This window comes from Engystomops pustulosus, chromosome 10 (assembly GCF_040894005.1).
Source record: "Engystomops pustulosus chromosome 10, aEngPut4.maternal, whole genome shotgun sequence".
Lineage (NCBI taxonomy): Eukaryota > Metazoa > Chordata > Amphibia > Anura > Leptodactylidae > Engystomops > Engystomops pustulosus.
Window position 1 is genome coordinate 19,076,587 of NC_092420.1, and position 15,077 is coordinate 19,091,663.

The following is a 15,077-nucleotide window of genomic DNA, read 5'->3' on the forward strand; positions in this document are numbered from 1 at the left end:
AGTCCTGTGATAGGACACATAGGAAGTATATAAAGTAGGACATTCCAACACAGGAAAGTGTCCAACATCGAGAGATGGGATCAAAAATCTTATATTGACTGACATCATTGTGATGGAACTCCCATCGAAAACACAATATCCAGTACAAGTCAAAGATTTACTACAATATGATGTTATACAGATATATAGTCAGAGATTTACTGGAAATCAAACAGAATTTCTTTGAGCATCTTCACTGAATAACATATTCTGCTCAATTTTTATCTCTGCCAAAGAAACATGACTGTAATAGTAATAGAGCCGGAAGACAGGCTGTAAACTCCTCAGCAGTGAACGAGCGGGAGGGAGAACATGTTAACTCATAGAAGCCATTAAGAAAGGGGAAAAGTTGACATTTACGGTACTGTAATACAAGAAGGCATATGACAGTGAGGACAAAAACTAGTCATAGATGAAGATCGATGAACTGTTGCCCTCAGTGTGAGTCGGGGTTAAAAAAAAATTCTGCAGGCTGTCTAGGTCCCATTTGGACCATGTACAGGGTCAAAAATCCCAGAAATACACGAGAAAATATAATATCTGAATATCCATTTTAAAGCCGCCATATTGGATCAGGGGTAAGTTTTTTGTTTTTTTTCCAGTGGGAAGGTAGTCATGTAGAATATCAAAAATCACCAGAATTATCCCAGAAATTGATTACCACAACAATAATATGTCTTAAGGTTCTATACAAAAATTCTCTATAGATTTTCATACAGATTGGATCAATTGCCTTCGGCTCTGGGTTTAGCACCATAAATAATTAGTCAAATAGCTGTGGGACATTCAAGCTTGTTGATGTTGATTTCTGTGTCTATAACCTTTGAAAGACAGAAGATGCAAGTATATTACAAACTTGAATGAGGTAATCAACTTCGGAGTCAATTCTGCTCTTTGATCTGCTACCTGACCAAATTCCCATTGGATAAACTTGCTATTGATTCAATATGGCGGCTTTTAAGAAGGTGGTCAACGTCCTGGTCTTCGCCTATATGCTGGCCCTCCTTCATCCAATACTTTCTGGCTGATTCAGATGGGCAAATACTCCTTTGGTTTGTGAAATAAAAGGCTGTCCCGGGACTTTTGACTCACCTTGTATGTGTAGGATCACCATAACGGGGGTCTATTGTTGAGAATCATACCCCTCTATGTACAGTTTAACCTCTGCTAAAGACTTATGTATACTACCACCAAATTTTATGTACACTGGCCATCTTCTTTTAGACATTCACTACCATAGAACATCATGGGAGTCAAATTTTGGCAGCTGGTGTGAAAGAGGTTTTATTATATTTCAAAGACCAAGTTACAAGAAGAACATCCAAATGGAAATGACTTGAACACAAAAAATCCATTTGTAAAACATATTTAATACATACTAATCCCCGACCGGGAGTTTTCTTTCTCATTAAGAAGCATTGTGTAAGGTATCCCCCATGTTGTGGTACTCTATAGGAGGATCACAAAGCTTATGTACTAGGAGCGATTGAGACGACGTACACAAGTCCTCGCCATATGCCGACTGTATCATTTTTTTAATAATTAATTGTTCATCAAAGTGATAGAAGAACAGGAACGCTAAATTCAAAGTTATTCAAATCCCGGCCATGAATAATGGATGATTTTCATATTAAATACACAGTGTATAAAGCAGTATACATTTCATTTCTTTCAGTCTCTTGGTTTAACTATTTGGTTGAAGATAATGGATAAAATCTCACAATGCGACAACGTGTAGGAAACTAGGAATCTAAAACTGGATGAAGTCATTTATAAACTTGTCAGTTCATGTAAACTACCGTATATACTCGAGTATAAGCCGACCAGAGTATAAGCCGAGGCCCCTAATTTTACCACAAAAAACTGGGAAAACCTATTGACTCGAGTATAAGTCGAGGGTGGGAAATGCATTGGTCACAGCCTCTCCAGTATGTAGCCAGCCAGCCCCTGCCCCAGTGTATATAGCTTGCCAGCCCCTGCCCCAGTGTATATAGCTTGCCAGCCCCTGCCCCAGTGTATATAGCTTGCCAGCCCCTGCCCCAGTGTATATAGCCAGCCAGCCCCTGCCCCAGTGTATATAGCCAGCCAGCCCCTGCCCCAGTGTATATAGCCAGCCAGCCCCTGCCCCAGTGTATATAGCCAGCCAGCCCCTGCCCCAGTGTATATAGCTTGCCAGCCCCTGCCCCAGTGTATATAGCTTGCCAGCCCCTGCCCCAGTGTATATAGCTAGCCAGCCCCTGCCCCAGTGTATATAGCTTGCCAGCCCCCGCCCCAGTGTATATAGCTTGCCAGCCCCTGCCCCAGTGTATATAGCTTGCCAGCCCCTGCCCCAGTGTATATAGCCTGCCAGCCCCTGCCCCAGTGTATATCACCTGCCAGCCCCTGCCCCAGTTTATATAGCCCCCCCCCTTCCCCGTCGTGCAGCACAACAATACCGGATGGATCGCACAGAAGATCTACGGGTGCCGCCAGAAAGGCGAGTTTTTATTTATTTATTTTTTTGACTCGAGTATAAGCCGAGTTTGGGTTTTTCAGCACATTTTTTGTGCTGAAAAACTAGGCTTATACTCGAGTATATAAGGTAGGCTCCTTGGTTCTTCTATAGCCATACGACGACCGAATTTTGGGAAATGTCTATCACAACATCAAAGGATCAAGCACATTCAAAATTAGGGGAGATGGTAGAGCACACACCGATTGGCTCGAAAGGAACAGATGTTGGCCAATTGTTCAGATGTTGAATATATACACTCACTGGCCACTTTATTAGGTACACCTGTCCAACTGCTCGTTAACACTTAATTTCTAATCAGCCAATCACATGGCGGCAATTTAGGCATGTAGACATGGTCAAGACAATCTACTGCAGTTCAAACCGAGCATCAGTATGGGGAAGAAAGGTGATTTGAGGGCCTTTGAACGTGGCATGGTTGTTGGTGGCAGAAGGGCTGGTCTGAGTATTTCAGAAACTGCTGATCTACTGGGATTTTCACGCACAACCATCTCTAGGGTTTACAGAGAATGGTCCGAAAAAGAAAAAACATCCAGTGAGCGGCAGTTCTGTGGGCAGAAATGCCTTGTTGATGCCAGAGGTCAGAGGAGAATGGGCAGACTGGTTCGAGCTGATAGAAAGGCAACAGTGACTCAAATCGCCACCCGTTACAACCAAGGTAGGCAGAAGAGCATCTCTGAACGCACAGTACGTTGAACTTTGAGGCAGATGGGCTACAGCAGCAGAAGACCACACCGGGTGCCACTCCTTTCAGCTAAGAACAGGAAACTGAGGCTACAATTTGCACAAGCTCATCGAAATTGGACAGTAGAAGATTGGAAAAACGTTGCCTGGTCTGATGAGTCTCTATTTCTGCCGGGACATTCGGATGGTAGGGTCAGAATTTGGCGTCAACAACATGAAAGCGTGGATCCATCCTGCCTTGTATCAACGGTTCAGGCTGGGGATGGTGGTGTCATGGTGTGGGGAATATTTTCTTGGCACTCTTTGGGCTCCTTGGTACCAATGGAGCATCGTTGCAATGCCACAGCCTACCTGAGTATTGTTGCTGACCATGTCCATCCCTTTATGACCACAATGTACCCAACATCTGATGGCTACTTTCAGCAGGATAATGCGCCATGTCATAAAGCTGGAATCATCTCAGACTGGTTTCTTGAACATGACAATGAGTTCACTGGACTCAAATGGCCTCCACAGTCACCAGTTCTCAATCCAATAGAGCATCTTTGGGATGTGGTGGAACGGGAGATTCGCATCATGGATGTGCAGCCGACAAATCTGCGGCAACTCTGTGATGCCATCATGTCAATATGGACCAAAATCTCTGAGGAATGTTTCCAGCACCTTGTTGAATCTATGCCACGAAGAATTGAGGCAGTTCTGAAGGCAAAAGGGGGTCCAACCCGTTACTAGCATGGTGTACCTAATAAAGTGGCCAGTGAGTGTATGTCCGACTCTACCAAGACCAATGACAGACATATGCTAGGTTTTCCTACAGCTAGGGCCAAAATCAGGCACTGATCTTATACATAAATTGGTTTCCAAATGCAGCAAATGCTCCTCCACCTCATAGCTATGCCCCTGAAACCCCAACTTGCATCACAAAACCAATACATGTGCCACATAATGATTGAGCAAATTTCTTCCTTTGTCAAGTAGGACAATGTAATTAATTATGGCTCTGTATGTATGTATATGCTTAAATTTTTAAGGATCTGTTTTCCCTAGAAACATATTGGGGCACATTTACTTACCTGGTCCTGCGTGATCCCCAATCCCAAATGTCCGCTGGAATGCACATCTTCCGCGATTCAAGAAGATTGTGCTCCTGAGTTCCCGCTTGTGTCCTTCCCCGATCAGGTCCACCGAGTTCACCATCTTCCTCCCAGTGTATGTAAGTGCATTGGATGCGACACAAAATGTAATTGTTAATTCCTGCGCTTAGTCCGAATCCATTGGATCGTCCGATGCCCCCCCCCCCCATTTCAGTTGCATAAAAGCCAGCGTCGATGCACCAAAATCCGATCACTTGCGACACAATCCCCCGCGCAATCCCCGAAAAGTTGGGAAACCCGGCGAAAATGTGCCCACGGGACCGTTAGTAAATAAGCCCCATTACGTCAAAAACAAGAAAAAGCTAAAATATTTGATTTGTGGTAACAATCACTTTTGTCATTATTAGCCAAGGAAAAAAATATAAAAAAAACCACTAGGGAAAACCTAAAGTTATCCAAGATAGGAAATGAAAGACTATGCTTCTGTGCATCTCCCTCTGTATCAACGTGTGACTTTCAAGAAGCCTTGTGACATGGGATAATAACCAAACCTATATATGATTTATAAAACAATTAGACCCCAAACTGTAGACAGTGATGTTTCGATATCATAACATCTAGTGAGTACATTGTAAGAGACCATTGACAAAGGCAATGGAATAATTCCTTCTCTTTTTGGAGACTGCTTTTGGAGGCTCCCTTTATAGGTCACACATGCTCTGCTGGGGATTCTGGAGAAGGAATATAAGGAATAAGTTTTGGGATACTAACAAAACCAGAAAATATTTTCCAAAAAGAATAAACAGTACATAAAAATATATGAAGCCATTACACCACTGCCTGATTTGCTACGATTATGGTGTATCGGTAATCGCTTTTACTCATAAGCCATCAGAAAAACATAGAAACCTAAATGAATAAGTAAAAACTGTTTAACTGTGTCATATTCGGGCTACAACCCTGCCAGCCAATGTGTGCTGCAATAAATAACCCAAAGTCGAAATACCTATTCATTTATCAAAGGTGGAACATTGACTTCCGAGGTAGCTACCTATTGGTGGCACTATAGAGAATTTTCCTACTTCTGGAGGAGAGCTACTCGGAGTACAAGGGAATAATTCTTTGTATGATGTCCTGACTTTCATGCCTATTCAGGTCCTTATACTGATTATCCGTGACCCTATTTGGCAAAAATAAGATTACTGACTAATAAAAAAAAAATGTAAAAAAACCCAAAAGAATCGGGAGCAAATATTATAGGTTTGGTTAATGTGCTAATGAATGAAGAAAATTCAAATTTGTTATGACAGTTCACAAAAAGAGGAGTTAATACAAAACTCTTCACAGCTTCACTTTATCTCTTATTTTGATTCTCCATCAGGCAACACAAATAGAGACAGAGGTGAAAATGTAAAAAGGTGCGATGAAAGGGGAGTGATTTCTAATAGCGAGGTCCCATGTTACACCCGTCTCTACGCTGCACATGAATGAGTGATGGCTACGAGGTGAAGAACGTCTTGCACTTCATAAATTAAGAGACTGGTAATGATCCAGTGAAGTAGGAATCATTTATACACATACGTATGAAAGTAATATGACATGAGATGCTGAATAGTAAGGAGCCATAAGGCATGGGGATGCGTAGATGGAAGGTGACGGCCAATCAGGCTACGATAACGAATACAGAACCCCCGTGGATCTGGAGAAAAAGGATCCGTTCTCAACAATTGATGGAGTGTCAGGACGAACATGCTCCATTCACTGACTATGTAAGTAGCAGAGACAGCTGAGCACAGGAGTCCTGTCCTCTGGATCATGGGGGTCCCTGCAGTCAGATGCACACCAGTCCACGAGCCCACAGGAAAGGGAATAATTTATAAACAACCACTTTATGGTGGTGTGTTTACACTGCTGTTCTCTTTGCTCACTGCATGTAATTGCTACACAGTCTATTGCTTAGGCTGAGAGAGACTTTCTGTATTTGACCAGTAACTTACCACAGCTTTGGACTGAGGACAACTTTGTACAGGAAGCTTAAAGCAAAGCAGTGTGAGGAGAGATTTCCAGGACATTTGCAGAAGCTACAGTCCTGCTGCTACAACACACCCTAAGATATGGTTAAACAGGTTTCCGGTGTCCTTCCTTACACCTTTCCATGGGTGTCTCAAAAAGCTCAATTTCTAAATATGTGTTTTTAATTGGCCAAATGAAATGGAATGGAGATATTTTAGGGTCATCTACCTGAAATACTCTTTACCTGGCATGTCTAAAGGGTTAATACAATGTGCTTTTTAGAGTTTAACACAGGACAATGTCTTCTATTCAATCAGAAATACAGTGCATAGATGGAAGGGTTAAGGGAAGATGTGCCACACAATCCGCTACCTCTACCAGCATCACAGCTCCCAAGGAACCCATCCCCAGTAATAGCCAGCGGCGCGCTCCTACAATAGCAGCCTCTCTCATTACAATGTATATTCCATCTACATGAAAGCACATTATATGACATTCAAAAGAGACCAATACAACACTTGAAGTCAGATCAACTGCATTGTGCTCCAGCCTGGCGAATTACAACGGAGACAAAATGTGAAGTCAAGTAGTCCCGCCAGCTCACTCATCGCCATCTTCACGCTCTTCGGTTACATCTTGGAACACAATATCTGTTTACTTTAATAATCTACTCTTGTCGGAGTCCCAGCCATTCCCCGATGTACCGCAGCGAGCACCGAGAAGTGAGAGAATGTTTTAACTTTCCCCACAAATAGATTTGAGGAGCACAAAGGAGATCTCCCCAAACATACAAACCCTCAAGTCTTATGTCTTGATCCTCTACTTTTTTTCCCCCTCCATCAATCGCCCGACACAAAACAGAACTTCACTCTTCTAGTCTAAACTATTTGTAGTGACTGCTTTGATCCGCGCTGCACTGCGGGTCATCCCAAGGTGATAGAAACCAAGCTCGCTCCCTTGGAAACTACACAAATATATAGGACTAAGGAAGAAAATAGATGAGAGGAATAACGCGGAGATGGAATTAAATCATAACTTGCCTAACCGGCTGCTTTGTATTCCGCAGGATGGCAATGATATTCATAGTGTTGTTAACAAAAGCAAATACCGTAGATTTTTTTGGAACAACTTTTTGTATATTGGGATCACAATTTTGCCAATACAGGGGCAGATGAGAGTCTAGACAGGAGTAGGCTAGTCCACTAAATTACCACCAGAAGTATAGACTTGAGCATGGACATGAACAGTGCATCAAGACACTGTTGGTAGTGTGGGTAGTACATCTTCATCTGGATTGGGGCACCTTAAGTGGTCATGAGGTGCTCTTTGCACTGCTAGAAGACAGGTGTCCTTCAATTAATGTGCTGCATGTCTCCAAAATATGCATTAGTTTTACAATGTAGTGCAATTATTGCACAGGGGTACTTAGATCTTTGTCAAGTGATCTATTTAGCGGTACAGAATCTCTCAATATTTGGCCATAAGATACTGGGACCCACAGTTGCTCACCCATTTCCAAGTGAATGTTATGGGTTACCCCCTTCCCAAGCTAACCGTTTCACGGCAATGATCTCTAGAGCAGGTTATCCACTATATCTACGAGTGAAGGGGATTTCTCTTCCACATCTCAGTGTAAGGGCACTGATACCATGGTACAGAGTTGTGTTGCCATCTTAGGAGATTTGTTCCCTGGGCACTACCAATAGCCAGAGATTTAGCTTAGAAGGATGATCAACAGAATAGAGAAACCCAGGCAAACAACTATAGGAACAATAAGAGAAAAACACATCTGTAGGTGGCCTTCAAATGGAAAGTGCCATCCCTTTGGATTAAGAGTCTTGCGTCAAGCCTCAGACGTAAGATCCAATCCAATTCAGATATTGTACACCCCATTTGTACCACCAACATTTTCTGTAAACTCTTGAAAAATAAAAACTAGCTTTTTAATTTTATCAATAAAATACTCACTGATGCCTTCTCACTGATGTTTTGTATTGGTGGACATACTTCCCCTACATCTAATATATGTTACAGGAGGTCAGAATTTATTTTCAGTTGGACTACTTCCTGCACCAAATTTAAGGTTGGCCCAATACAGATCTGCTGCTGTAGGTTAGATAATTTCTGGAAAAGGGCCAAGCAGTTAAGGGAAACGTTGACAGAAAAATATATAATTTCAGGGATTCTAAAACTAGTTACTGCAAGTGTTTAGACTGACACAAAATGTTCTATAGTTATTGGATTTCATGACGGGCTCGCATACGTACTGGTAAGAAAAAAAAAACTTGGTCAATACGATGGTCTTCAAGCATAAAAAAACCAGATCGATAAAACTGTAATAAGTACACTTCAGGCCCTTGTCCTATTTTCTCTTTCACAGTGCAGTAAATTTTAGCGATTGCAACGTATGACCTCGCTGAGCTTATTTTAGCCTGAAAACCGGAAAAGTTAGATGAAGACAGGAAATATTGTCAACTCTTTGTTGCTCTATGGAAAGTTGAGGGATGATTCCGTCTACTCCTTTGGGACTCTTACAGTCAATCGAATTCCAAACCGCCTGCCAAAATTTCACTGAATTACCTCTTTAATCTCTCCATGGCACTCTGAACTAAACTGTAAGTGTTTGGACAAGGTCTCGCGGAGGCTGCCAAATCGTTGCATAAACAGGGATACTCTGTAATAAATAGGTCTGAGAAAATTATTACATCAAAATGGAAAGCAGTTGGGCTCGAGTGCGTTTGGATGTACCCATCCAGTACATTAGACACACTTTGGATCCAAATTTTAAAATTATTTCAGGGAGATAAATCCTGACTAAAGAGGACTACAAAAAAAATGAAGTATTTTCACATTCATAACATGTGAATACATTACCAGTTCGGCAGCTATTCCTCTATTTTATGCCCGGGGCATATTATTGGCACAGAAATTTCTCCAGAAAGATTTGTACACCTATTTTTCACTTCCTACAGATTTGTTGCCGTTCACAGCTGCAACATTAGATGACTGAAGAAAGTGGGACAATTCATTCTAAGCACTATTTGTTTTAATCCGGTAGCTTCATCCGGACTTTGGAGTTTTGCTAAAAATCTTTCGGGAGTACCATCTTGATGTTAACAACTTTAGCCAGTTTTTAAAACAAAGTTATTAGAACTTATGTTGGTCAAAATGGAGACAGGAACCCCATGATCACCCCTGTTCTGTCCCATGGAACACCATTACATAGCTCACCATTCATGATGTATAGCAGATATCGGTGCATGCCATGGTGGGCTACTCAAACATTGGGAGTCTGGTATTTGTAAAGATGGTGCTTACTAGATCTATACAGAAGAGATTACAAAATTTTTCAAAATCATGAATTCTGTGATATTCCGTCCCGAGATTTACCTTCTTCTGCCATTAGGATAGGTCATCATCAAAAAGTTGGTGGTCGCAAACAGTTACCACCAAAATCAGATCTCCGTAGCTATGCCATTGCACGTAGCTGGAAGCCAACAGATATGTCCACTATGTAGTGGCCATGACAGAAGACTGCAGCTCAGCTCCCAATCCAGGAATCAGAAGTAAAACTGTATTTACTAGGGATGGCCACTATACAGTGCTGAGAGTTTCTTCATTGCCCCTGATAGGTGTTGATCACAGGGGAGATATATGCAAACATTTTTAGATTGCTGGGTGCATTCAACTGGCTGTGGACACCCAAAATACTGATGGGACAGTTAGAAACCCCATACCTTAGATATGCAATGCCACCAACATAGGCAAAGTAAAGGAAGCTACCGAGGGAGGGAGTTTTCTCCTATGTCGGAAATAGCACCCACAGAGTTCAGGCACAACCAACCCCCCGCCAGGCACATACACACTTTTTAATCTAAAATGTAAGCATCAGGATAAAATATTTTGTTCAACAAATAAGATGTGGGAAAATAATTATTTTGAATGGGCATGATTTTTAGATTTAATGGTTTCTTTTTAATGATTTGATCTTCAATTTCCCCATCACATAGAGATGTGCTAGTATACAATAGGACCACTAGGAGATCTATGGAAAGATGGAAAAACTCTACACACTCCACATAGCGTGCAGTATATAAGTAGCTACCATTAGAATTATTTTTTATAAACTTTTTATTGATCTTTATAATAGCAAATATGGGCATTAGGGGGATTATTGATTCTGCCAATACCTGGAAACTGCTCTGGGTTAAGTCAACTTTGAAAGACAAACACAGCCCTTTGTATCCCAAACCAAATCAATTAAAACATCCACAAGCTAATGAGAAAAATAAATGCAGGAAATTTTCACGGCCAAAAAACTCGAGAGTACATAGCAAAACTAATTCATTGGTGCTATAGAAGTGTGATCTTCATCAGGAGGTCTCGCTCCATCTATGTAGAATAACTGTGTATAATACATTCACATGGTCCACCACTTACCCTATACATAGTTTGTGGTTACCCGTTTAAAGGGGTTGTACAGTATTAGAATAAGATGGCTGCTCTTTTACTATCTCTAGCCATGTGTTGAGCTTGTTATTAAATGCCAAGCACGAGCCATTGGATGGTGCTGCCATGTTTTCTAATGATGGTGATTCAAAAAAGTTGGGGTGTTAAGTAATTTTTTTCCCCAAGATTACTGGGTGCCAACGCAAGGCTGTTTGAAGATATTGCAGCATTAGGATGAACACTACAGTCATTTACTCTTGACAAGTGTCATGCGTTGTATAGTGGCTGTGGACAGTATTGCAGCTCATCCAAACTGATTTGAGGAACCAATTCATGTTTATTGGAAACACTTCAAGAAGCCGATCGGTAAGGGTGTTGAATGTTGTATCCTCACCAATTAGATATTGATGATCTATCTTTATTAAAGGTTGTGTAAGTTCTATTTAATCCTGAAAAAATAAGGGGATTTTATGTTGTTTTGGACAAAGGGAATGGTCCTAGAGGAACACTCTGTGGTAGGTTATTCTGTCTGTTGACCAGTAGAATAAAGATGGGTGCAGTTTGTGGGGGGATCCATTGGATAGACATGGTGGACACAGAGAGCCAGAGAGGGACATCCATGCCCTCTCATTTTTAACAAAAGCTGGGCAGATTCCTGCCTGAAACCACCAATGTCACTGGTCCCTATCCATCACCCAAGCCATTGACCACCTGTTCCAAAACAGGTCGATGCACCAAAATTATGATTGTTTATCTTGAACTTTGTAATTTTGCCCCATTGTGTTAGGGACAGGAGGGGTGGCTTACGAAGAACATGAAAGAGAAAATACTCGGATACTTGGTCATGTCCCATCCACACATCAGGTATAACAGAATATATTTTATGCCTAGAGTGTTCCATTAATTAAATTTGCTCACTTGATGGAGAGGTTATTACGAATGTAATGGGAAAATATTAAAATACCACTTTTTAACCTTGAAATAAATTTGTGGTGTTGGGGGATAGTGTGGCTCCTGTGCCAATACTAACAAACATTTTAATCGGGAGATAGAAATCTCGTCAAATAATGTTCTGCAAACTTAAAATGATTCCCACAAATGGACAGTCATGATTTATGATGATCACCACAACACCAAGACAAATAATTTATGGAGGAACAAAATATTCTAAGAGGAGAATTTTCAGAACATACACAAGATAAATAGCAGGATGGAAACATCAGCACTCTGTGGCGAGCCGCTAATATGGATGATGTATAGTAACTTGTAATGATTTATAACTTATGTATCCCCGAGCCGTGACTGAAAAGAAACAAATTGCTTACTGTTAGCACAAATCCATTTTCAGGTAAAATATGAGCTTGATCTTTGCTAATCAAATAATGGTCGGGGTACCTCCGTATCGCGTATAGAGGAGCACCGGGTCATTGTTGAAGAGATGAGTTCCTTTTTGTTCTGGATTGTGTTCTGCTTTACATCAGTATTAGTATTTTAACTTTTTTTAAATGGTTTTTGTAATGGCGTTGAAACATTTAAAAAAAAAATACAATATAAAAAAAACTAGGTAGGCACAAAATTTTATTTAACAGATAGATTTTGCAGCCCTACATGAAAAAAGAAGCAAACTAGATGTGTGGATTTGTTCCATTCACTTTGCTGGGGCTTTGCCACACAACACCATCCCGACAGTCCCATAGAAGTTAAAGGGGTATTCCCACGAAGACAAGATTCTTAAATATACTGAGGATAACAAAATAACACATTCTCTACTTCACTGTTATTAACAAAAATACAGCATTTCACAGATATAATTCCAACTTGTCTCTATCAGTCCTAGCGTACACAGTTTCTGGTTGCCCCAGGATGCGACCATTAATCTTCTGACTGTAGGGAGGACATATTCTACTTATGTCTGACACTGCACTGAGCTCCTCTCTGCGATGGCCCCTTCCCCCTTGCATTCCAAGATGAGCTCACACAGACATTTCCTGCCAACAAGCAGCGTGAGGAGAATAAAGCTACAGACAGATAAGGTCTAGATCTAGGAGAGGGAGACCGTGTATATACTATGAGATGTAGTAGTGCTGAGAATATAATTGTGTATTGTATGCCTTTAATGGATCTCTTCATCTCTGATCTGTCTCATCTCTATTTCAGATACTAGTGAATGTTCAGAAGCTAAATAAAAGTGTATATAAACCCTGTACCCCAATAACCTAAGCACATTGTCAGCACACAGAATCTTATTGCACAGAGAGATCATGAAGTATCAGCTTAGAGAGTCCCCACTCACACTCTAGAATCTTATACTGACCATCACTGAGTGATAGGGCCTAAAACAGCAATAAAACTGAGTAAAATTGTAAAGGAACGGGGTCAAATATATCTTTATTGTGTAAACACCACTAGGGAATTGAAATTTGCGAATTTTCTTTCATGGGCAAACCCCTTCAATGGAGCACAGGATGGACATGCATAGCTTCTCTTCACACACATTGGACACTTTATAGTCTTAATTTTCCTCTGCAAGTGTTCACCAATGCCGATTTACTAAAAATCTCTGGATGCGCGCTTTACTGCTCTACTGCCGGAATCAACCTCGGATCAGGCCAGTATAGACCAGGTGTGTACAGGTCTATCTATTCGGCGATAGTCTCTGCCGATTTTCCACAGAGGATAGTAAATATACTTCAAGCCCCCGCCCACCCTTCTTTCTGACATACCTCATCTCTTACTAGTCGCCCAGAATAGTAAATGCCCCATATTCCCTATCCACCAATAAGGAATATGTTTAATTTGTTGGAAAACTAAAAGAGAGGAACTGTCTGATTACGGAAAAGTTTATTTCAATTATGAAATGGCCCCACGTTTGTCCATAGGCTGCAATTCCCACCTGAATCAGGAACAGTTGGAATAAAAGGCAAAAAAGTTAAAGCTAAAAAACGTGTTTTCTAATCCTTAATGGCTTTTTAAAATTTTTTTTTATTATTACTATTTTTTTTATTTTTAAAATTATTGTCTTACTTGTAAATCTTAAATTTTAATGAAGCAAATTTGCATTGACTATTTGAACACCTAATGTGCATTGTTTCATTAAAACGTATTAACATTATTTCGTTTATCAAGTATTATAAGTTATGGTAATCAGGTCACATGTTGTTATGATTAATCATTATAAAACTTGTTTATATGGCGGTTTTATTTTTTACACTTGACGTTCCTGGGATATGACGTGATTCAACGACAATTAAAAGCATAAAACTGCCTGTCATTTCTATAACTAGCTAGAAAACACAAAATAATTACTCAAAATTGTTCTTTCATACTGCCACCTGAACAAAAAAAATAAAAAAACAAAACATGTGAGCACACTCATAAAAATGTAATATAATAACTGCAAAAAACAAAAAGATTGAGAAAACGTTTCTTTTCTTAACAATAAACGAGTCCGTGTACCCAGAACTTTTTAATTTGATCTGATTCATCCTGGCAAAATATTAAAATAAATCTCCATTTTTCGGCAACACATTGCTTAAAATGTGGTGGCGTAGAACAAAATAATTTTTAATCAAGAGGACTTAAAATGGCTTTTAACCCTTGGTTAGACTGACCATACACATTACAAAGGTCAGCCATACCAAGTGAACTACTCAGGAACATCAGAATTCATGGAAATCCCCTTTAACGCAGAATCATAGATTTCCATGTGTAATTCCAACTTTAAAATTTCAAAAAGATATTTTGGAACAGAATTCAGGAAATTTCCAATGCATTACCGTTTCTGCAATGTGGATGATGCCTGGTCTAGTTCCTATAGTTCATCTAGATATCTCACCTGACCAAAGATGTAGGGTCCCTCTCATGGGCCCGTCTAGAGAATTCTATAGGACTTCTTAGAATTGCTGAGCAAAAAGACTTGGCTATTGTTAACATTTGCCAAAAAGTGATCTGCACATCTACGTCACCTAATAACAAGCAGCTGTGACAAGATAAAGGTTGGGTGACATCTGTTTTGACAATGGACATAGCCCTTCAAGGGAAATATTGATCAGAAGGTTTAATGGGGTGACTAAGTTCTAAGAATGGCTGCATGGACAACTAGTTATCCATTTTAACGATTGGTCATCTCTCTTGAAGACCAAATTTCCTGGGTGGTTGTCTTCTAGATGTTTCACTTTTGATACTAATTCAGGCGCTTTGGTAAACCACGTGTATATGAAGGAAGTATGTAATATTCAGTTAAATACATATTATTTTACAACATTTTTACATAATAAATCTTCAGC

At 40.4% G+C, this 15,077-nt stretch overlaps 1 protein-coding gene across 3 annotated transcripts in view; it reads right to left on the reverse strand.

The window, feature by feature from the left end:
• PTPRG (protein tyrosine phosphatase receptor type G) overlaps positions 1–15,077 on the reverse strand; it is a 360,490-nt gene that overhangs the window by 123,031 nt on the left and 222,382 nt on the right. The window lies entirely within an intron of this gene.